Genomic DNA, 22,230 nt, shown 5'->3' with positions numbered 1-22,230 from the left:
AGCCAACATGGAAAGCTGTCCACTCCCACCTGGCAATAATGGTTAGTCTGTCCATCCTACCATCTGGTCCTAGTTCTAAAGTTTTTAAACCTATCCAGGAAAAGCACTGGGGGAAGGGAGACATCTGGGTCTGTTCCATCCTTCTAACTTCCACACAAGAAATAAATCAGACACAATTTAAATAAACAGCCAAAGAACACAGAAATAAGAATGCCGATTTGTATACAGTAGCAAAAGTGAAAGTGAGATGATGACAAAGTGGGCAGGAATCAAAATGTCGCTCTAAAGAAATTAGGGGATCTAATCCCTTACTCATGGGTCTGGTAGGTCTCCTGGCATTGCTGACTCTTGGGGGTCCAGTGCATCTGCTGCTGTCCCCTGTGGCAGTGCTAAATCACAGGTTTACAGATTTACTAGAGTTAAAATAGGCAGACACTCAGACAATCATTATCCAGAGAATACATAACAATCAGTCTTTGACTTTAAAGGTTGGGGGTCCTAGTGGGGGGTCAAGAGGGTCCCAAATGAGCCACCAATATTATGCCCAGATTGCATGGTTCCCATAGAACACCAGATTCCACCAGGAATTCAACTCATATGCCAAAGGATAGAGTCTTTATTCAAGCTCAAGCTTGTACCCTCCAATCTCTCCAATGCAGTGGTTGGGTGTGGAAGCTCCCAAGCTGGTGAAGCTTTGCCTTTTCATCACAGTTACAGCAGGGTAGGTGTCGCATCCACTCTTGACCAGCAAGAACGACACGACCACCAGTTCTTCTAACAGCAGTTTATTCAGCAAACTTCAGTCTTCATCTCTCTCGCTTCATCTTTTTCCTCATCTTTCTCCTGAAATCCGGGCCTCTCACTCTTATATACTCTCAGTCCCCATCCACTCACAGCAGGCCACATCACCTCACCAGGCACACAGCTTCAGCCAATCAGGGTGGCAGAGGCATGTCTCCACCAAATATGGACTTGTTTAAACCGCCAGCATCATGGTGCACCTGTGCAGCTCTCATGCTGGTCGTGGCTTATTTTCAGGTGTACGAGGAAGTCAAGTGCAAGTCATAAGACTTAGCTGCAGTCCCGGGCACCTTCTTGGGTCTGCTGCCACACCCGCTCCTCACAGGTAGGTGCTTTCCAATTTAGCAGTTACTTGATTGGTTAACATTTAAAAATTGTAGCTTGGAACATTTCTATGGGTTAGCAATGATTTCAGCTAGTTATGAATAATTATGGTTAACTAGAGTAATCTTTTTCAAAACATCTGAAATATTAGATACTTTCTTCTTTGGAGCTGATTGGTGGTTATTAAGGGTGGAATGGCTATTTTAGGAAAGTTATGGCTGTTGATATGGGTGTCTTGGTTCCTGGAATATGCTGTGGTTTTTCCCGTAACTGATCTCAGCTTGAGGACAAGCATAACATAAGATGGAGACTAAATACAAAATGGAGTTTGTAACACATGACTGGGCCCTTCAGATCTCTGTTCTTTCCTTTCTCCATCATCATCCTCAGCACTGGGTTCTCTATTTTTGTTGAAAACTGGTGTCATCTTTAGGGACAAATTCCTTTTCCAATGCAGTGGAGAGTTTCCCCCATTCACTGTGCTCTGCCTTCATCTTCCTCCAAGGACAAGCAGCCTGAAGCTGCCACTATTGTTTAGATAGACCATCTTCCTGGTCCACTGCTCCTTCTTTAACCACATGCTGTCCATACATTGATTGACCCAGCTCCTAAACCCAGTTTGTACTAGAGAAAATTTGTGCTCCTTTTAGCATATGCACTTTAATCTGAGGGCCTTGATGGCTTTTTGTTCACAACCAAAGTGAGAGTTCTGTGGCTGCAGACAATTTGTTTTCATGTCCATCACACTTTTTTATGATGTGCGAAAGAACCTCAGGCAATCAAAAGGAATGAACCTCAAAAGTTTAGGTATAGGAGTTGGAAGAAATTGTGAAGAATTTAAAATGGTAGAGGAGGCAGTTGGGAGAAGCAGAGTGAAAGTGGTTGAGCCTCTTCTCTCTCTGTCTTTCTCCCCTGTCCCTTCACCTCTCCTGCCCTCCATGCCTCTCCTCTCTCTCCACCCTTTCATAAGGCTATTCTTCGTTCCATAGGTAGAAACTTTCTCTGAGTCACTTACTCCCTGCCCCTAACTTCACTGAATGTTTTCTTCACAGTGGCTGCTTCTCTTTGCTACAGCTTCAAGGTTGACAGGTCAGAGTCTGGAAAGTGGAGGAATGAAGTCCACGGCCATCTGAACAGAAAGACTTTTTTTCTCTACAAGGATAACAAGTGTCATTCCATTGGTGCTCATGAGAACAGTATGAATGCCACAAACATCTGTGAAAAACAGCTTGAAACTCTGAAACATGGAATTGACATTTTCAAAGGGATGATACTTCAGAGGTTGGAGGAAGAATTCAACACAATCAGAGGTAAGTTTCAAATGGTCCCATAGGGCTGGAGATGTAGCTCAGTGGTAGAGTGTTTGCCAGCATGTATGAAGTCTTAGATTCAATCCTCACTGCTACAAAATAAGTAAAAGAACATATCAGACAGCCCTGCCCCCACAGGAAACAACAGGGGTACATGTTAGGGACGTTCACTGTTTTAACAGAGGGGAAAAAAAAGAATCACTTTTAGTCCTATCTAAGCAGCAGCAAGGGCAAAATGTAGAGGGTAACGCAAGGTCAGTGGATGGGAAGGGCCGATCAGTAGAAAGATAAGATTCACCAAGGCCAGAAGCTAATCTCTTTCCAATGGACATAGAGCCCCTCACTCTGCAGACTGAGATGTGTGGCCAGTATGAAGTAGACAAACATTTCACAGGATACTCCATTGTTAGCCTCAATGGAAAGAACATGTTCCATGTTGACACAAGCACTGGCAACTGGACCCAACTGGATCCTAGATTCGAGAAGATTATAGAAATGTGCAAGAAAGACAAGGTTGTAGCTGCCTTCTTCGAGAAGGCTACAGAGGGGTGACTACAGGACCTGGCTTGATGAGCTCAAGTTGCACTGGAAAGAACATCTGGAGCCTACAGGTAACTGGGAAAATGGGGCAAAAGCTATCTCCATATTTTGGGGTGGTGAGAGTGGATCTGGAAGGAGTGAGGAGGAAAATGTGTGCCATAAAAATCAAAATATATGTATGTAGGCAAGACAGTCTCTGTGAACAAATTTACTATGTTTAGAAATATCTTTTTTAAAAAAAATTTTTAATATATTTTTTTATTATGTATTTTCCTCAATTACATTTCCAATGCTATCCCAAAAGTCCCCCATACCCTCCCCCCCACTCCCCTACCCACCCACTCCCACTTTTTGGCCCTGGCATTCCCCTGTACTGGGGCATATAAAGTTTGCGTGTCCAATGGGCCTCTCTTTACAGTGATGGCTTACTAGGCCATCTTTTGATACATATGCAGCTAGAGTCAAGAGCTCTGGGGTACTGGTTAGTTCATAATGTTGTTGCACCTACAGGGTTGCAGATCTCTTTAGATCCTTGGTTACTTTCTCTAGCTCCTCCTTTGGGGGCCCTGTGATCCATCCAACAGCTGACTGTGAGCATCCACTTATGTGTTTGCTAGGCCCCGGCCTAGTCTCACAAGAGACAGCTATATCAGGGTCCTTTCAACAAATGCTTGCTAGTGTATGCAATGGTGTCATCGTTTGGAGGCTAAATATGTGATGGATCCCTGGATATGGCAGTCTCTAGATGGTCCATCCTTTCGTCTCAGCTCAAATGTCTTGCTGATCTTCGGTGCGAACCCAGCGCAGGGTCCTAAGGTCCCCAGAGGACTCTCCACACCACAGGTGCCCTAGCACACCCAGGATCTAGGGATCACTGGTGAGTGGAATGCAACATCTGTTACAAAGAATCCCAGAGGGTCTTGTGCCAGCAGGAACAGGGACAAAGGAACCCTGCCCAACCAGAGGCTGGGATTCCTTCTGGTGGCTCAAGCCCCACTCCATCTTAGGCATGATCTGAGCAGAACCTAGCACACCCAGGATCTTGGGATCACTGAGTCCAGTCTACCCAGGAAAGCACATGGGCAGCAGAAGCGACAGAGCTTTTTGGACAGGGTCCCTTCGGACCTTCATCCTCAGCCAGGTGGCAGAGCTGAGATCCAGACCCCTGGGCACCTTCCTTCTCTTCTTGCCAGAGGAGAGTCAGCCTCCAGGGAGGGCTCTGACCCTGGCACACAGGAGGTTGATCTGAGCTCCAGACTTCTGGGCACCTTTCCTGCAAGATGAGAGCTTGGCTGCAGAGAGTGCTCTGATCACTGGGAATCAGGAGAGAGTTGGACTCCCAGGAGTGCTAACAGAGGCTAACAGAATCACAGGAGAAACAAGCTCCAGCCAGAGACAGCTAGAACATCAAACAGAGATCACCAGATTGCAAAATGCAAATGTAAGAATCTTACTAACAGAAACCAAGACTACTGGGTATCATCAGAACCTAGTACAGCTACCACAGTGAGTCCTGGATACACCAACACACCCAAAAATCAAGACTCAGATTTAAAATCATATCTTACGATGCTGATAAAGGATTTAATGAAGGACAATAATAACTCACTTAAAGAAACACAGGAGAACACTGCAAAACAGGTAGAAGTCTATAAAGAATTACAGGAAAACACTGCTAAACAGGTAGAAGTCCATAAAGAGGAAACACAAATATCCCTTAAAGAATTATAAGAAAACACAAGCAAACAGGAGATGGAATTGAACAAAACCAGCCAAGATCTAAAAATGGAAGTATAAACAATAAAGAAAACCCAAAGGGAGACAACTCTGGAGATAAAAATCCTAGGAAAGAAATCAGGAACCATAGATTCGAGCTTCAGCAACAGAATATAAGAGATGGAAGAGAGAATCTCAGGTGCAGAAGATTCCATAGAGAACATGAGCACAACAATCAAAGAAAATGCAAAATGCAAGAGAATCCTAACTCAAAACATCCAGGAAATCCAGGACACAATGAGAAGACAAACCTAAGGATAATAGTTGTAGATGAGAATGAAGATTTTTCAAATTAAAGGGCCAGTAAATATCTTTCACAAAATTATAGAAGAAAACTTCCCTAACCTAAAGAAAGAGATGCCCATGAACATACAAGAATCCTACAAAACTCCAAATCGACTGGACCAGAAAAAAAATTCCTCCTGAGACATAATAATCAGAACAACAAATGCACTAAATACAGATAGAATATTAAAAGTAGTAAGGGGAAATGTCAAGTAATATATAAAGGCAGACCTATTATAATTACACCAGACTTCTCACCAGAGACTATGAAAGCCAGAAGATCCTGGACAGATGTTATACATACCCTAAGAGAACACAAATGCTAGCTCAGGCTACTATACCTACCAAAACTCTCAATTACGATAGATGGAGAAACCAGGGTATTGCATGACAAAACCAAAATCTCACAATATCTTTCCATGAATCTAGCCCTTCAAAGGATAATAAGAGGAAAACACCAGCACAAGGACAAAATTACACCCTAGAAAAAGCAAGAAAGTAATCCTTCAACAAACCTAAAAGAAGACAGCCACAAGAACAGAACCCCACCTCTAACAACAAAAATAAAAGGAAGCAATATTTACTTTTCCTTAATACCTCTTAATATCAATGGACTCAATTACACAATAAAAAACATAGACTAAGAGATTGGCTACGTAAACAGGACCCAACATTTTGCTGCATATAGGAAACCCACCTTGGGGCAAAAAGACAGACACTACCTTAGAGTGAAAGGCTGGGAAAAAAATTTCCAAGCAAATGGTCTAAAGAAACAAGCTGGAGTAGCCATTCTAATATCAAATAAAATCAACTTCCAACCCAAAGTTAACAAATAAGTGAAGGAGGGGAACTTCATACTCATCAAAGTTAAAATCTTACAAGAGGAACCCTCAATTCTGAATATCTATGCTCAAAATGCAAGGGGAGCCACATTCATTAAGGAAACTTTAGTAAAGTTTAAAGCACACATTGTACCTCATACAATAATAGTGGGAGACTTCAATATCCCACTCTCATCAATGGAAAGATCCTGGAAACAGAAACTAAACAGAGACACATTGAAACTAACAGAAGTTATGAAACAAATGGATTTAACAGATATCTACAGAAAATTTTATCCTAAAACAAAAGGATATACCTTCTTCTCAGCACCTCATGGTAACTTCTCCAAAATTGACCATATAATTGATCAAAAAGCAGGCATCAACAGATACAAAAATATTGAAATTGTCCCATGCATCCCTATCAGATCACCACGGACTAAGGCTGATCTTCAATAGCAATATAAATAATAGAAAGCTCACATACATGTGGAAGCTGTACAACACTCTACTCAATGATAACTTGGTCAAGGATGAAATTAAGAAAGAAATTAAAGACTTTTTAGAGCTTAATGAAAATGAAGCCCCAAAATACACAAACTTATAGGATACAATGAAAGCAGTCCTAAGAGGAAAACTCATACCTCTGAGTGCCTCCAAAAAGAAACTAGAGAGAGCTTACAGTAGGAGCTTGACAGCACACCTGAAAGGTCTAGAACAAATAGAAGGAAATTCACCCAAGAAGAGTAGATGGCAAGAAATAAACTCAGGGCTGAAATCAACCAAGTAGAAATGAAAATAACTATTCAAAGATTCAACCAAACCAGGAGCTGGTTTTTGAGAAAATCAACATGATAAATAAACCCTTAACCAGACTAAATAGAGGGCAGTGGGACAGTGTCCTAATTAACAAAAGCAGAAATGAAAAAGGAGGCATAACAACAAAACCTGATGAAATCCAAAATATCATCAGATACTACTACAAAAGGCTATACTCAGCAAAACTGGAAAACCTGGATGAAATGGACAATTTCCTAGACAGATATAAGGTACTAAAGTTAAATCACAATCTAATTAATGATCTAAACAGTCCCATTTCCCCTAAAGGAATAGAAGCAGTCATTAATAGTCTCCCAACCAAAACAAAACAAAACAAAACAAAACAAAACAAAAACAAAACAAACAAACAAACAAACAAACAAACAAAAAAACAAAAAACAGGGCCAGATGGGTTTAGTGCAGAGTTCTATCAGACCTTCAAAGAAGACCTAATTCCAATTTTCCTCAAACTATTCCAAAAAATAGAAAGAGAAGGTACTCTACCCAATTTATTCTATGAAGCTACAATTACTCTGATAACTAAACCACATGAAGACCAAACAAAGAAAGAAATTTCAGAGCAATTTCCCTTATGAATATTGATGAAAAATACTCAATAAAATCCTCGTGAAGTGAATCCAAGAACACATCCAAACGATCATCCATCATGATCAATTAGGCTTCATCCCAGGTATGCAGGAGTGGTTTAATATATGGAAATCCATCAATGTAATCAACTGTATAAACAAACTCAAAGACAAAACAACAACAACAACAACAACAAAAAACAAACAAAAAAATGATCATCTCGTTAAATGCTGAGAAAGCATTTGACAGAATCCAACACCCCTTAATGATAAAATTCTTGGAAAGATCAGGAACTCAAGGCCCATACATAAACATAATAAAAGCAATATACATTAAAACAGTAGCCAACATCAAAGTAAATGGAGCAAAAATTGAAGCAATCCCACTAAAGTCAGGGACTAGACAAGGCTGCCCACTTTCTCCCTACCTATTCAATATAGTACCCGAAGTCCTAACCAGAGCAATTAGACAAAAAAGGAGATCAAGGGGATACAAACTGGAAAGGAAGAAGTCAAAATATCACTATTTGCAGAAGATATGATAGTATATATAAGTGACCCTAAAAATTCCACCAGGGAAGTCCTAAACCTGATAAACAGCTTCAGTGAAGTAGCTGGATATAAAATTAACTCAAACAAATCAGTGGCCTTTCTCTACACAAAGGATAAACAGGCTGAGAAAGAAATTAGGGAAACAACACCCTTCTCAATAGTCACAAATAATATAAAATGCCTTGTTGTGACTCTAACTAAGGAAGTGAAAGATCTATATGATAAGAACTTCAGGTCTCTGAAGAAAGAAATTAAAGATCTCAGAAGATGGAAAGATCTCCCATGCTCATGGATTGGCAGGATTAGTATAGTTAAAATGGCTAACTTGCCAAAAGCGATCTACAGATTCAATGCAATCCCCATCAAAATTCCAACTTAATTCTTCACTGAGTTAGAAAGGGCAATTTTCAAATTCATCTGGAGTAACAAAAAATCTTAGGATAGCACAAATTATTCTCAACAATAAATGAACCACTCGGGGAATCACCATGCCTGACCTCAAGAGAATTACAGAGCAATTGTGGTAAAAGACTGCATAGTTCTGGTAGAGCGACAGACAGGTAGACCAACAAAATAGATTGAAGACCCAGAAATAAACTCACACACCTATGGTCATTTGATCTTTGACAAAAGAGTTAAAACCATCCAGTGGAAGAAAGAGCATTTTCAACAAATGGTGCTGGCTTAACTGGTGATTAGCATGTAGAAAAATTCGAATTGATCTATTCTTATCTCCTTGTACAAACTCAAGTCTAAGTGGATCAAGGAATGCCACATAAAACCAGAGACACTAAAACTTATAGGAGAGAAAGTAGAAAAAGCCTCAAAAAAATGGGCACAGGGGGAAAATTCATGAACAGAAAAACAATGGCTTGTGCTGTAACATCTAGAATCTACAAATGGGACCTCATAAAATTGCAAAGATTCTGTAAGGCAAATGACACTGTCAATAAGACAAAAAGGCCACCAACAGATTGGGAAAGGATTTTTACCAATCCTAAATCCAATAGGGGACTAATATCCAATATATACAAAGAACTCAAGAAACTGGACTTTAGAAAATCAAATATCCTCATTAAAAAATGGGGTTCAGAGCTAAACAAAGAATTCTCACCTGAGGAATACCGAATGGCTGAGAAGCACCTGAAAAAAAATGTTCAACATCCTTAATCATCAGGGAAATCCAAATCAAAACAACCCTGAGATGCCACCTCACACCAGTCAGAATGGCTAAGATCAACATTTCAGGTGACAGCAGATGCTGGAAAACGAGTAACACTCCTCCATTGCTGGTGGGATTGGAAGCTTGTAAAACCATTCTGGAAATCAGTCTGGCAGTTTCTCTGAAAATTGGACATAGTACTACCGGAGGATCCTGCAATACCTCTCCTGGGCATATACCCAGAAGATGTTCCAACTGGTAAGAAGGACACATGCTCCACTATGTTCATAGCAGCCTTATTTATAATAGCAAGAAGCTGGAAAGAACCCAGATGTCCCTCATCAGAGGAACCGATACAGAAAATGCGGTACATTTACACAATGGAGTACTACTCAGCTATTAAAAACAATGCATTTATGAAATTCGTAGGAAAGTGGATGGATCTAGAGGATATCATCGTGAGTGAGGTAGCCAAATCACAAAGGAACTCACATGATATGCACTCACTGATAAGTGGATATTATCCCAGAATCTTAATATACCCAATATAAAATTTGTAAAACACATGAAACTCAAAAAGAAAGATCAAATTGTGCATACTTCGTCCCTCCTTAGAATGGGAAACTAAATACCCATGGAAGGAGTTACAAAGACAAAGTTTGGAGCTGAGATGGAATGAAGGACCATCCAGAGACTGCCACACCTGGGGATCCATACATAATCAGTCACCAAACCCAGACACTACTGCAATGCCAGCAAGATTTTGCTGACATGTCCCTGATATAGTTTTCTCTTGTGAGGCTATGCCAGTGTCTGGCAAATACAGAAGTGGATGCTCACAGTCATCTATTGGATGGAACACAGGGCACCCAATGGAGGAGCTAGAGAAAGTACTCAAGGAGCCAAAGGGGGTATGTAACCTTACAGGAGGAACAGCAATATGAACTAATCAGTACCTGAGCTCATGTCTCTAGCTGCATAAGTTGCAGAAGATGGCCTACTCGGCCATCATTGGAAAGAGAGGCTCCTTGGTCTTGCGAAGATTATATGCTCCAATACAGGGGAATGCCAGGGCTAGGAAGTGGGAGTGAGTGGGTTGGGGAGCAGGGCAGGGGAAGGGTATAGGGGACTTTGGGATAACACTTGAAATGTAAATGAACAAAATATCTAATAAAAATTGTTTGTTTGTTTTTTAAAAAGCGTCTTCCTGAAGACTCTTTATTGTTTATAAAGACTTGGCTTTGACAAAATGTTTGTGTCTGAAAAGAAAGAAAGAAAGAAAGAAAGAAAGAAAGAAAGAAAGAAAGAAAGAAAGGAAGGAAGGAAGGAAGGAAGAAAGGAAGAAAGGAAGAAAGGAAGAAAGGAAGAAAGGAAGAAAGGAAGAAAGGAAGAAAGGAAGAAAGGAAGGAAGGAAGAAAGTTCTTTCTTAAATATAGAGAACTACAGCAGGTATTCTATGCAGAACATTCAACCCTAAATGGGATGTCTTCAACACATCTCTCTCCCAGAGGTCAGGGAATGGTATGGAAGAGAAGGCACACAGCATGTAAGAACCAGAGGGGATTGAGGATACCAAGGATTTCTCCTCTTAAGTCAACACGATCCACACACATATGAACTCACAGGTACTGGAGCAGCATTCACAGGGACTGACTGCACCACGTCCTCTGTGCTTGTATTATGGCTTCCAGTTTAATGTTTTTATGAGTTTCCTGAACAAAGGAACAAGTTTGTCTCTGACTCTTGTTTGTGCCCACTTTGGACAGTTTTCCTTCTGTTGGTCTATCTTGTTTGATTTCAATGTGATAGTTTTTGTCTTTTCTTCTTTCATTAAAAAAAAAAAAACGAATAAATGAATGAGTGTGAACCTAGCCACTAAGGTGAAGGTTCACATCATACTGTCATTTATACCTGCTGAGAGAGGGAAAATCAATTTTCTTTGTTGAATAAATAACTCTGGTAATATCAAATACTCCAAGGAAGATCACATTATCAATAATTGACCAATAAATAAGCAGTGACACAGATTTTTTGGGGGGGGGGTTGGTGTGTGTATGTGAGTGTGTGTGTGTGTGTGTGTTTGCTTTTATTTGTTTGCCATTGGTGGTTTCTGTCATTTTTGTTTTTTCTTTTTGTTGATGTTATATTTTGTTTTCTAGATTTTGGGCATTTCTAGATAATTTTGGATTTTGCTTTGGATTTTGAGAAATAACTTAAAGTTGTATAGGTAGAGAGATGGGTGGAGAGGATCTGGTTGAACTTGGAGGAGAAGAATAAGACCAAAATATATTTAAATTAAAAATAGTTTTAAATAATAAAAATATTTTAAAAAACTATTTATAAGTGGTAGTTACAAATTCAAAGACTATCATTCATTGTATTTAATTGTTGAGAAAAAGGAGGTATTCTTTCCTTCCATATTCCCATGAGCACTGTCCAAATGCTCTAATCCTGAGCTAGAGTCTCTTCACAAGAACCAGCAAGTACCAACATCTACTGGGTGTTCGATAGGCTTTTGAAATAGAGACAAACCAACACGATTCCAATAAAGTTATGAGTGCCAAAGATGATACATTTAAAAAATTTTTGTAATTTTGTGAATTTATCTATTTTCTTCTTCCCAGCGAAGGTAGCTTTCAGACTCCTCTTCATTTTTTTTTCCTTTAATTAGTAAAGTCCAGCCATATCTGCATTGGCTAACCATCTATTTATTTGCATTTAAGATCTTTGTGTTCTGTCTGCCATGGATCCCTTATGCAGCCAGGTCCCAGGCTGTTAATCCTTCCTTCCTTACTCCTTAATATACCATTGTCTGTACTTGATGTTACTGGTCCTAACAATCAATTCTGATTGGAATTTTCTGTACCTTATTGGCTGGGACTCAGGAATACAGTCTCCTAACTCCACACTCAGCCTTGAGCCCTCAGCATCCTTGAGCTTCCACCAATGCTGGTGTCCTTCTCCCTGGTCATTCTCACTATGCTTCTCAACATGGCAGCTCCTGCATCCCACAGCACAGCATGAACTCTGCACATTTCCCATAATGCTTTGCTGTTCCATCCACTTGGGCACATGAACATCTCTGAAACGTTTGATCAGCACTTTTCAGCTACTAGACTTATTAACCATCTTAGGTTTTCTCTGTCTTGCACTGAGGTTCACCCTCTGACCAGTTCCAGGAAGATATTTCCAGAAGTCTGCTTTAGGTCCAAGGGATCTGGCATTGTGTTGTTCTAATTTCATTCTGTTTCTGTGATAAAACACTCTGGCCTAAAGCTACTTAAGGGGAAATAGGATGTCTTGCTCTGTGTTCTGTCACTTTAAAGAGACTCCATGACTATGGCATATCTGATAAAAGACAGCATTTAATTGAGGCTTGCATATGATTCTAGAGGTTTAAGCCATTATCATCATGGTTGGGATCATTGTGGTACATAGGCAGATATGGTAGCTGACAATTCTACATCCAGTTCCAAAGGCAGAAAGAAGTAGCAGGCTCTGGGCTAGAAATGGGCTTTTTGAAACTTCAAAGCTCTTCTCCAGGAACATGTCCTCCAATAAGGCCGTACCTACTCTTACCATGGCATGCAAACAATCCTCGTTTTATAGTGCCACTCTCTAAAAACCAAGCATTCAAATATTTGAATCTATGGGGGCCATTCTTATTCAAACCACTGTATTCCACTCCCTTACCCTCATAGACTTGTAGCCATATCATAATGTAAAAATGCATTCGGTCCAACTTCAACAATTCTACAGTCTATCACAGTCTCTGTCCCTTTTAAAAGGTCAAAGTCTCTTTTAAGACTCAATGCAACCCCTTCACAGTAACACACTGTAAGATTACAGTGAAAATGCAGACCCCAAACTTCCAACATAAAATGGCAGAGAATATGCATTTCCATTCCAAAAGGGAGAAAACAGAGCAGAGCGAGGAAATACTTGGCCAAAGAAAGATGGATGACCAGCAGGTCAAACTTCAAACCCTGCATCTCCATGTCTGATGTCAAAATGCTCTTAAGAATGTCAATCCTATCAGCCTTGTTTGCCTGCCATGAATTTCTGTCCCTTGTGCTCGATCTCCACTTGTTAGCAGATCTCCTTGGCAGATATCCCATGACTCTAGCATCTCCAAAATCTTGGTGTCTCTAACATAATCCAGGCTTCATCTTCACAGTTTCACACAAGGGCCTCTCTTGGCCTCTATGCAGGGGCATCCCTGCCACAAGATGGCCTCAGCAGCTTTACTTAGCTGAGAAGTGGGATTCCATACCCTCTTCTTGTATCCTTGACTCTAAAGCCAGAACCACATGGCCAAAGCTGCCAAAGTTTTCTGCTTGCTTAGGCTGGAACATGGCCTCTCATTCAAATACACTTTCATTGGATTTCTATATTTTATAGCTTCTGTCATTAGTTAGCCATCTTTTTAATTCTTTTAGACAGATTAGAAGTTTAGCTGAGTGGACTCCTTTTCTGAAGCCACAACTTCTTTTTATTACTTTTAGAATCTTTCTTTTCTTTACATTTTCTCTCTCATTGAGCACTGGGCTTTGTTATTACACTTCCTGGTGCACCTTTCCTCCTCAAACTGTACATTTTTTTTTTTTTTTTTACTTTTCCTGGTCAGCTGGCTCCTTTCATTATATAGCTGTATAGGAGTGACCACTAACAACCACATGACCCAATCAATACTTAGATGCTTTCACATCTCTGTCAAAGCTATTAATGCAAAACTCTTAGCTGGAGGGAGAATTTTTATTATTATTTTTGAACTGGGGCAATAAGCAACCACATTCTTCTCCTCTGAATCCTATTACACCAGGCTATCCTAATTAGTATTGCTCTAGGTACTCCTGTGTTCAATTCTCCTACTAGTATAGCCCACTAACTCCAACTTAAGATGTTTAATTTCTTTCCTAATCCAAAATTGATTAGTCCTCATTCTGCACACAAGCAACATAGCCTGTCACATCAATACCCCACTCTCTGGTACCAACTTGTATATTGGTCAGTGTCCTATCTGAGTAGCATGGTGGCACACAGGTAGATATGGTAGCTAAGAACTCTACATTCCTATTTAAAGACAGCAAGAGGAGAAACTCAAGGGCTAGAATGGGTTTGTTGAACTTCAAAGGCCACCTGCTATGACATACTGCCCCCAATATGGCTATAGCAGGGTTTGGTAAATAGTCCTCACAAAGGAGTTCCTTGGTTTACCTAGGGAGAGAATTTGTTTATGGAGGTGTGTTTTTTTGCTTTGTTCATATTTTTTTGATCTTTTTAAAGGATCTTCCAGTACCTTGGTGATTATTCTATGCATGATTGCAGCTATTGCCTTTATCAGATTGATCATCTTAGGTCTATTGTTGGGTATCAAGACATTTACATACAAAATAGGTAGGAAACTGGCTGGGATCTCACTCTTGTTCTTGGTAATATGAGGTCAATTTGAACTTAGGTGACAGGGCCAAATGGTCTCATCCAAGACCCTGACCATCACAGTGCCTATCTGTCCACTAGAATGATGCTCCTTTTTAGTCTTGAGCACCTTCTTCATATCAATGTTAGCAATGCGTATAATTCAAGGTCAGCCTAAATCTACAATCAGAGAAGCAGGATGAATTACATGAAAGTCCTGAGGTAACGGAGAATTCAGTGGACCAATGATCCAAATAAATAAAGGAAAATGGAGATGAGGCGATGTCATCTCAAACAATAAAACCTTCCCTGAAGACTGTTATTAAAATCAATTTGCTTTCTGAGGGCCACATAATTTAGCACAATAATTCTTGCAGTTAGGACCAAGTCTGTACATTAGTAGCTCCCAACTTAGGACAGCCCTTAATCCAAAATTATCAAAGTGATCAGACAACTCAAGGAGTGAGCAGTGATGGACTGAACTGGAATCCCAGTACTGGGAAGGCTGAGGCAGAAGAATTAGCAAGTTCAAGGTCAGCCTGGACAGGGCAGTGGTGGTGCATGCCTTTAATCCTAGCACTTGGGAAGCAAAGGGAGGCAGACATCTATGTTCAAGACCAGTCTTGTCTACAGAGTAAGTTCCAGGACAGCCAGGGCTTCACAGAGAAACCCTGTCTCGAGAGACAAGGTCAGTCTGGGCTGCCTAGTCATATCTTCTCAAAAGAACAAACAAAGCAAACAAACAATGCCGCAGACCCTCTGGGTCCCTGTGTCTGCGTGGAAATGGATCTCTTAAGCAGATGGGCAAAGAGTCGGATGGGGTGACAAACAGACGAACACGCAAGAGTGGTGTTGGATCTGAATGTAATGTTCCAGTCGAGCCTCAGACTTTTTATAATACAGAGTAAATTGCAAATCATAACAGAATAAGGCACATTGAATTTTTCCAGGTGCAAAAGGAGTGACTTCAAAAGGAACCAGATAAATGTTTAACACTAGAGATTAGCACAGATGCAAGGGGAGTGACTCCAAAGGGAATTTGTAGGGATCAGATAAATGTTTACACTAGAGATTAGCACATTCTGCCAGGCAAGAGTTTTACACTTAGTGTTAATAGCACCAGGGTTGTTAACTCTTGACACGCCTCAAGAATAATGTAGTGTCACTGACCACGAAATTCTCTAGGCCTTGTTAAATTATTTTGTCTGAAGGATCCTCATTATTAGGATAGTGTATTAACTTATTCTTGGTATGGAATGTAGTCTGTAATGAAATTTTTATCTTAGTGAGAATTTTAGTCTTTTAATGTAGACAACTGAGTTAATGGCTATGATTTTATTGTAGTGCTTAATTAGTTACTGAATAGGTTAAACTCCTTGCTGTTATCTGGAATTTTGGAACACTGGGAAAGGCTTTAGCTATGTTAGAATTCAATCTTAAAAGGCATTACAATAAGGTAATACTATATAGAGTGCACGTGGATCCATACACTAGACTAATGTGGATTTGGAAAATTAATTTTATGGGTTAGGGGAATAGCCAAAGATCCAGGAGTAAGTTTCCTTGAAACTCTTTCCTCATGAGAAAGCTTTCAGACTTTCATCTGTCAAGCTGACTCCACCGGAGTCCCGTGGCAAAACAATAAAAATCCATTCATTCAACTAGGTCACTTTACTTCTCCACAATTCAGTGCTTGAAGTTGAAGTTACCTGTGTTTGTGCAGGTAAAGTGGTGTGAGAGCCCACTGCTGTCATTGATAGGTTTTGCCAAATACAGTCTGAGTCAAAATACAGACTTCTGATGAAAATGCCAATGTTCTATTTTAATATGATCTAAAATTTCCCTATAAGCATAGACTGAAAAAAGGTTTACATCTAATCTTAGGTGACATATATTCAAGTTAATATATTCATTTTGGAATAACTTTTATTACATAAAAACTTTTAAATCTACCTGGATATTTGGCAGATCTTCAACTCCAGTATGTGGATAGCTGAGGCAGGAAGATTGTCATAACAGTTCAAGCCTGTTGTGGATAATATACTCAGCTCAAGTCCAGCTTGGGAGCTAAGGAGAATTCTTGTCCCCAAAAACCTAAAAATGAAGGCTAAAAGGCCAGCAAAGACAGAAACACGGGTGGATTTTTCTAGATTTTTCTTATTTACTGATTTTTTTTCTTGTTTCCTGATTTTTAAAAATTTTTAATTCATAATATTGCTTTGGTATACTTTCGACTCTAGAAACATCTGAAATCTTATCATACTAGAGCTTACAGTGGCTGAAGGATCTATAATGAAGAATGACAGAGAAAAGGATTGTGCAACCGAGTTCTGTGGTCTGTGATGTGCGATCTGAGGGCACATCAGAAAAAGAAGTGAGGAAACCTCAGATCACACATCTATTCTTATTCATGTAGAAGATGAATATAAATTATATCTATCATAGGAATATGTACCATACAAATGAATGCTAAGAGAAATGTTAGCTTGAGTAACAAGATGAGCAATACACTAAGGAAAAGATGAATCCTCAAATGTGCTGCCTGTAGGCATCCACAGTACACACCGAGACTGTGTTAGGAACAGGTGACAGTACCAGTCCTTGGCTCTCCATGTCAGGAACTACCAAGGGGTGTGGCATAAGCATAGAAATATCATATTCAGTGACCCATAATTATATAAATGTTTTAGTTAGGAACAAGGAACAAAAAGAGAGCTCAATCATACAGTGATTTCCCCTTCTAAGCATGAGCACCTGAGTTCCCTCCTCAGAACTCATGCACACTGTGGTGGCACATGCTTAACAGAGAGAGAGAAGTGCATCTCTGGGGCTTCCTCCTCAGCCAGAATAGTTGAATTGGTGAGTTTCAGTATGGACTGACTCAAAACACAGTGTGCATGGCATCCTGAGGAGAGACATCCAAAGGTAATGTGTAGTCTCCATACATATATGAACAAGCATGCACACATGTATATATGTACATGCGCAAAAGATAGACACTGTGGATCCAAACATAGCTCGTGATTTCCCAAGAGGAAATATTCCTGAGAGGTATGTGGGAGCTTTTAGTACTAATTCCGAGATATTACCTAGCCTTCTCTCTGGCCATTTTTATGTTTATATTTGGATAAGAGGGAAACAGCTTATGTCTTCTTAGATAATAAGTTTTGTAGAACCATTGTTCAACCTCTGGCCTGAGGTGCCAAGATTGGAGAGATGCACACTCTAATTTCATGAGATATATTGAGGAACTGAGTCATACTCCAAGCATTAGACTTTAGTTATTATAAGAGAATTTTTTGTTGAGGTTTGGTCTGTTGCTATTGTATTGTAATGTTAATTCTGTACTTGAGGGTTTAAGCCTATGAGTCACTTCTCACATTTATACTCTTGTTGTGCAAACTTCTACCTTGATTTAAAACTGTTGGTTAAATAAAATTGGCTACATCCAGTTAGTGGAGGGATTAGAGGTAGGTGGGTTTGCAGTGACCTGGGACGGGGAGAAGGAATAAGAAGAGGGAGGAGAGAGAGAGAGGAAGCTGCCATGAGGGGAGATGGACAAACACCCATGCCCAGGAGAGACAGCAAGTGTCTGGGGTACATCACTGGAGAGATAGCCAGGCCATCGTTAGAAAAGTAGACTAGGGGTTAACCCCCAGTATTTGTCAAACCCAAATAAAATAACCATAGTCTGAGTCTCACTTATTTGCTAGTTAAGGATAAGCTTAAATTTGTTCTTCTACATATTTTGATTTTATTTTCCAGGGAGGGAGAATGTCATTCTTCATTGACGTACATTATGGAGGTGGTCCTTGGTGCTGACAGATAGGTGTTGGTGTAGGTGGTAGTGATGGAATAGCCCTGCCACAATGTTATCTCCATCTCAGTGGCTTCTAATCTAGAGGATATAAATCATATGGAAAGATTAAGTGAGACCAGCCAAAGACACTGAAGATTTAAAATGAGAAATAGGTTGTGACTCATGTCAAGGATTCTATAACTGAAAGTAAGTCAGAAAGCAATTAGTAACTAGAGAAAGAAACACAGAAGTGTTTCATAGCTGTGAATGCACAATAGCTTAGTAACAAAAAGAAAAGGCTTTGTGATACAAAAGGATTTTGAATGAGGTTTGTCCTAACGTAAAGATACTGAAAACATAAGAAAGAGATGAGGAATAGTCCCACAACTTGGAAGTAGGGCACAGGAATGTTGTAACAGGACCCAGACCTTAACTGGCCATCAGACCTTAGCACAATTGACTCCATGATGGAAGTCTCTTTCAAGCTGTAGAACTCAAAACTTAGAATCACCTGCCCAAATTAAAATAAAGGTCTAATCCATCCAAGTCCATAGTTAAGGGACAATCTCTAAGTGGACTAACTTTGCTTTTTGACTTTTATAGTTTTGCTTCTGATTAACTGTTCTTGTTAGCTGAAGTATATTAAGACAGGATAGGTGTTTTTAATGTGTTCTTAAGAGGTCACATTGACATGAGTTAGTATTTTCTCAAATAGTCACAAAATCTTGACACAAGCCACATCTGATCACTTTGTCTCCTTTAATAGTAGATATGCATTTATTAATACTTAATTCTAACAAACTTTCATATACCTGGGCTTGGTGGTAAACATGTTTAATCCCAGATCCTATGAGGTAGAGGGAGGCAAGTTCAATACTAGCATGGTCTACAAAGCTAAGTGTAGAGGATCCAGGGATACACAAACTGTTTTGATAAATAAAACTAATGAAAAAACTTAAAAATAATTTGCAAATTTCAGAAAAAATCAAACAGCAAAAGTAATCAGACCCAAAGTCCACCATCACTATAAGAGGAAACTCAAAAGATGTTTTTACATAGACTTAGTTTACTTCTATGCAGTTAAAAGAGCCATTCTGATTAGTAATTCTAGAATTTAATAAAAAGATACTGTTAAAGTTCATATTATTATCAGTTAATTTTTTTCAACCTGTAACTGAGGACTGGAGAGATGACTTGGTGTTTGAAGTGCACCGTCTGCTGTCACTGAAGTCCCAGATTCATTCATTCCCAGCACCCACCTGTGACTCACCACTACCTACATCTGCAGCTGCAGAGGATCCTCTGTCCTTGGCAAGCCCCTGAATTTAACACACAACTTAAATCATTCAGTGTCATTGTTTGTATGGATGAGATTTGTGTTACATCAAGGTCACAGAAGGTCAAACTTACAATAACGTTTTTGTGATTTCATGAATTGAAAGCAGAACAAAAGTCCATACTCTCTTGCTCATATAAAATCAATTTAAAATAACCCCTCTTTGGGTGACTTTCTTTTATAATCATTCATTATATAGCACAAACTCTTACCCTAAAGAAGACAAATATATCAAATTACAGTATCATCCAAGAGGTGGATCTGAAGACCAAGGTGCAGGATATATTGCTTTAAATAAAAAAGAAAGAAAAACTTTAAAAGACCTCAGAGATAATTGTGTTTAAACTGTGTTTCTCTTGTGGTGAGGGCCAGGTGGGTAAGGGAACCATTCACACCACAAAACACAACTTAACTTAAACAAGGGAGATGCCAGCATTTACTTTTCTCTGAGTTCCTGGCAGCAAGTTTCCAAGCACTGCATGAGGGGAGGGCACTGGGGTGACACAGGCAACAAACTCTAGGTGTATCATTTCACTGCTGCAAACTCTAGGCTACTTTTGCAATAAAGCTAGCAGACACAGAGAGGAGACAGGCTGAGGGCAGACTACACACACCTTGTAATACCTTTCCTTTATGGGTGCTATATGGCATTTGGACAAGAGTGGAAACCAAAGGCAGGTGAACAGAGTGTCCTAGGAGAGACTTAGAAAAATAAATGCAAATTCAAAATGTGGATGTAGAGACTGAGGGTCACAGGTAGGGAGTCAGGGATTGGAACCTCTCTGAATACACAGCTCAAATTTCTGTTCCATGGTACCCAGTGCAGTCAGCACCCTGCAAGAGCTACTTGGGCTTTGCTGTCTTTTGGAAGCTCAAGTCAGCCCAGAATCCTGCAGGTACTGAAGAAAAGAGCCATGGTCTGGACTGGAGTCCCCAACCTCAATCATCGCACCTAGACTTTGCTGTTCTACTCAGTTGTTTTACTCCTCAGCTTGTGTGGATGCCTGGTGGGGAGTTCAAGTGATCTGGCATAGGGAGCCTGAACACAGGGACCAGCAATGAGGATCCTGAGCCCTGCTTGGCCACACTGTCTAAAATTAGTGCCCAGGTTCCCATGGAACTGTAGTTTTAAGATGATGACCCACCTTTTCCTTTCCAGACCACAAATAGAAAAGTTGACAAAAAAAAGTCACTGCTGGACCCAGGAGTTGGGGATGTTCTACTGCCCTCTGAATGCGGATCCTACCAGGAGAGAGTTGGTCTCTCAGGAGTGTCCTTGTTTCTAAGCTCACCACTTTCGCTCTAATAACTGTCCAAAGTGGCATTGGCCTGGAGCGCACAGGGTACAGGAACAGTGAAGCAGATAGGACAGGATACTACTGGTCCCATCTGCACCCAGGAGCTGCACCTAAACCCTTCCCAGCAGAGAGCTGGTCTTTCCAGGAGTGCCTACATAGGCATATAGGCCCACGGGAGGGACAAGTTTCAGTCAGAGGCAGCAAGAGCAACTAACACAAGAGATAATCAGATGGGGAGGGCAAAGGTAAGAACCTTATCAACAGAAACCAAGGCTACTTGGCATCATCAGAACCCAGTCCTACAACCATAGTGAACCCTGCTTACCCCAACACACCAGAAAAGCAAGACTCTGATTTAAAATCACATTTCATGATGATGATAGAGGAAGTTAAGAAGGACATAAATAACTCAGTTAAAGAAATACAAGAGAACACAGGTAAGAGGTAGAAAACATTAAAGAGGAAACACAAAAATCCCTTAAAGAATTACAGGAAAACACAACCAAACATGTGAAGGAACCAAACAAAACAATCCAGGATCTAAAAATTCAAATAAAACAATAAAGAAATCAGAAAGAAAGACAATGCTGGAGATAGAAAACCTAGGAAAGAGATCAGGAGTCAGAGATGCAAGCATCACCAACAGAATACAAGAGGTAGAAGAGAGAATCTCAGGTACAGAAGATAATATAGAAAACATTGATACAACAGTCAAAGAAAATGCAAAAAGCAAAAAGCTCGTAACCCAAAACATCCAAGAAACCAAGGGCACAATGAGAAGACCAAGTGTAAGGTTAATAGATACAGAAGAGAGTGAAAATTCCTAACTTAAAGGGCTAGTAAATATATTCAACAAAATTATAATAGAAAACTTCCCTAACCTAAAAAGGAGACACCCATGAACATACAAGAAGTCTACAGAACTCCAAATAGATTGGACCAGAAAAGAAATTTCTCCTATCACATAATAATCAAAACACCAAATGTACAAAACAAAGAAACAATATAAAAATCAGTAAGAGAATATGTCAAGTAACATATAAAGGCAGACCTATCAGAATTACAGCAGACTTCTCAGCAGAGACTATGAAAGCAAGACAATCCTGGGCAGATGTCATACAGACCCCAAGAGAACTCAAACGCCTGCCCAGGCAAAACTCTCAATTACCATAGATGGAGAAACCAAATATTTGTGACAAAAATAAATTTACACAATATCTTTCCACAATTGCAGTCCTACAAAGGATAATAAATGGAAAATCCCAACACAAGGAAGAAAACAACACTCTAGAAATAGCAAGAAAATAATCTTCTTTTAATCTTCTTTTAATAAACCCAAAAAGAAGATAACCACATAAACACAATCCCATCTCTAACAACAAAATTAACAGAAGCAACAATC

At 39.9% G+C, this 22,230-nt stretch overlaps 1 pseudogene; it reads left to right on the top strand.

Moving 5' to 3' along the window:
• The window catches only part of Gm6667, a 52,768-nt pseudogene that overhangs the window by 19,244 nt on the left and 11,294 nt on the right, over nucleotides 1–22,230 (top strand).

This window comes from Mus musculus, chromosome 10 (assembly GCF_000001635.26).
Source record: "Mus musculus strain C57BL/6J chromosome 10, GRCm38.p6 C57BL/6J".
Taxonomy (NCBI): domain Eukaryota; kingdom Metazoa; phylum Chordata; class Mammalia; order Rodentia; family Muridae; genus Mus; species Mus musculus.
This window is presented reverse-complemented; position numbering and strand designations above follow the sequence as displayed.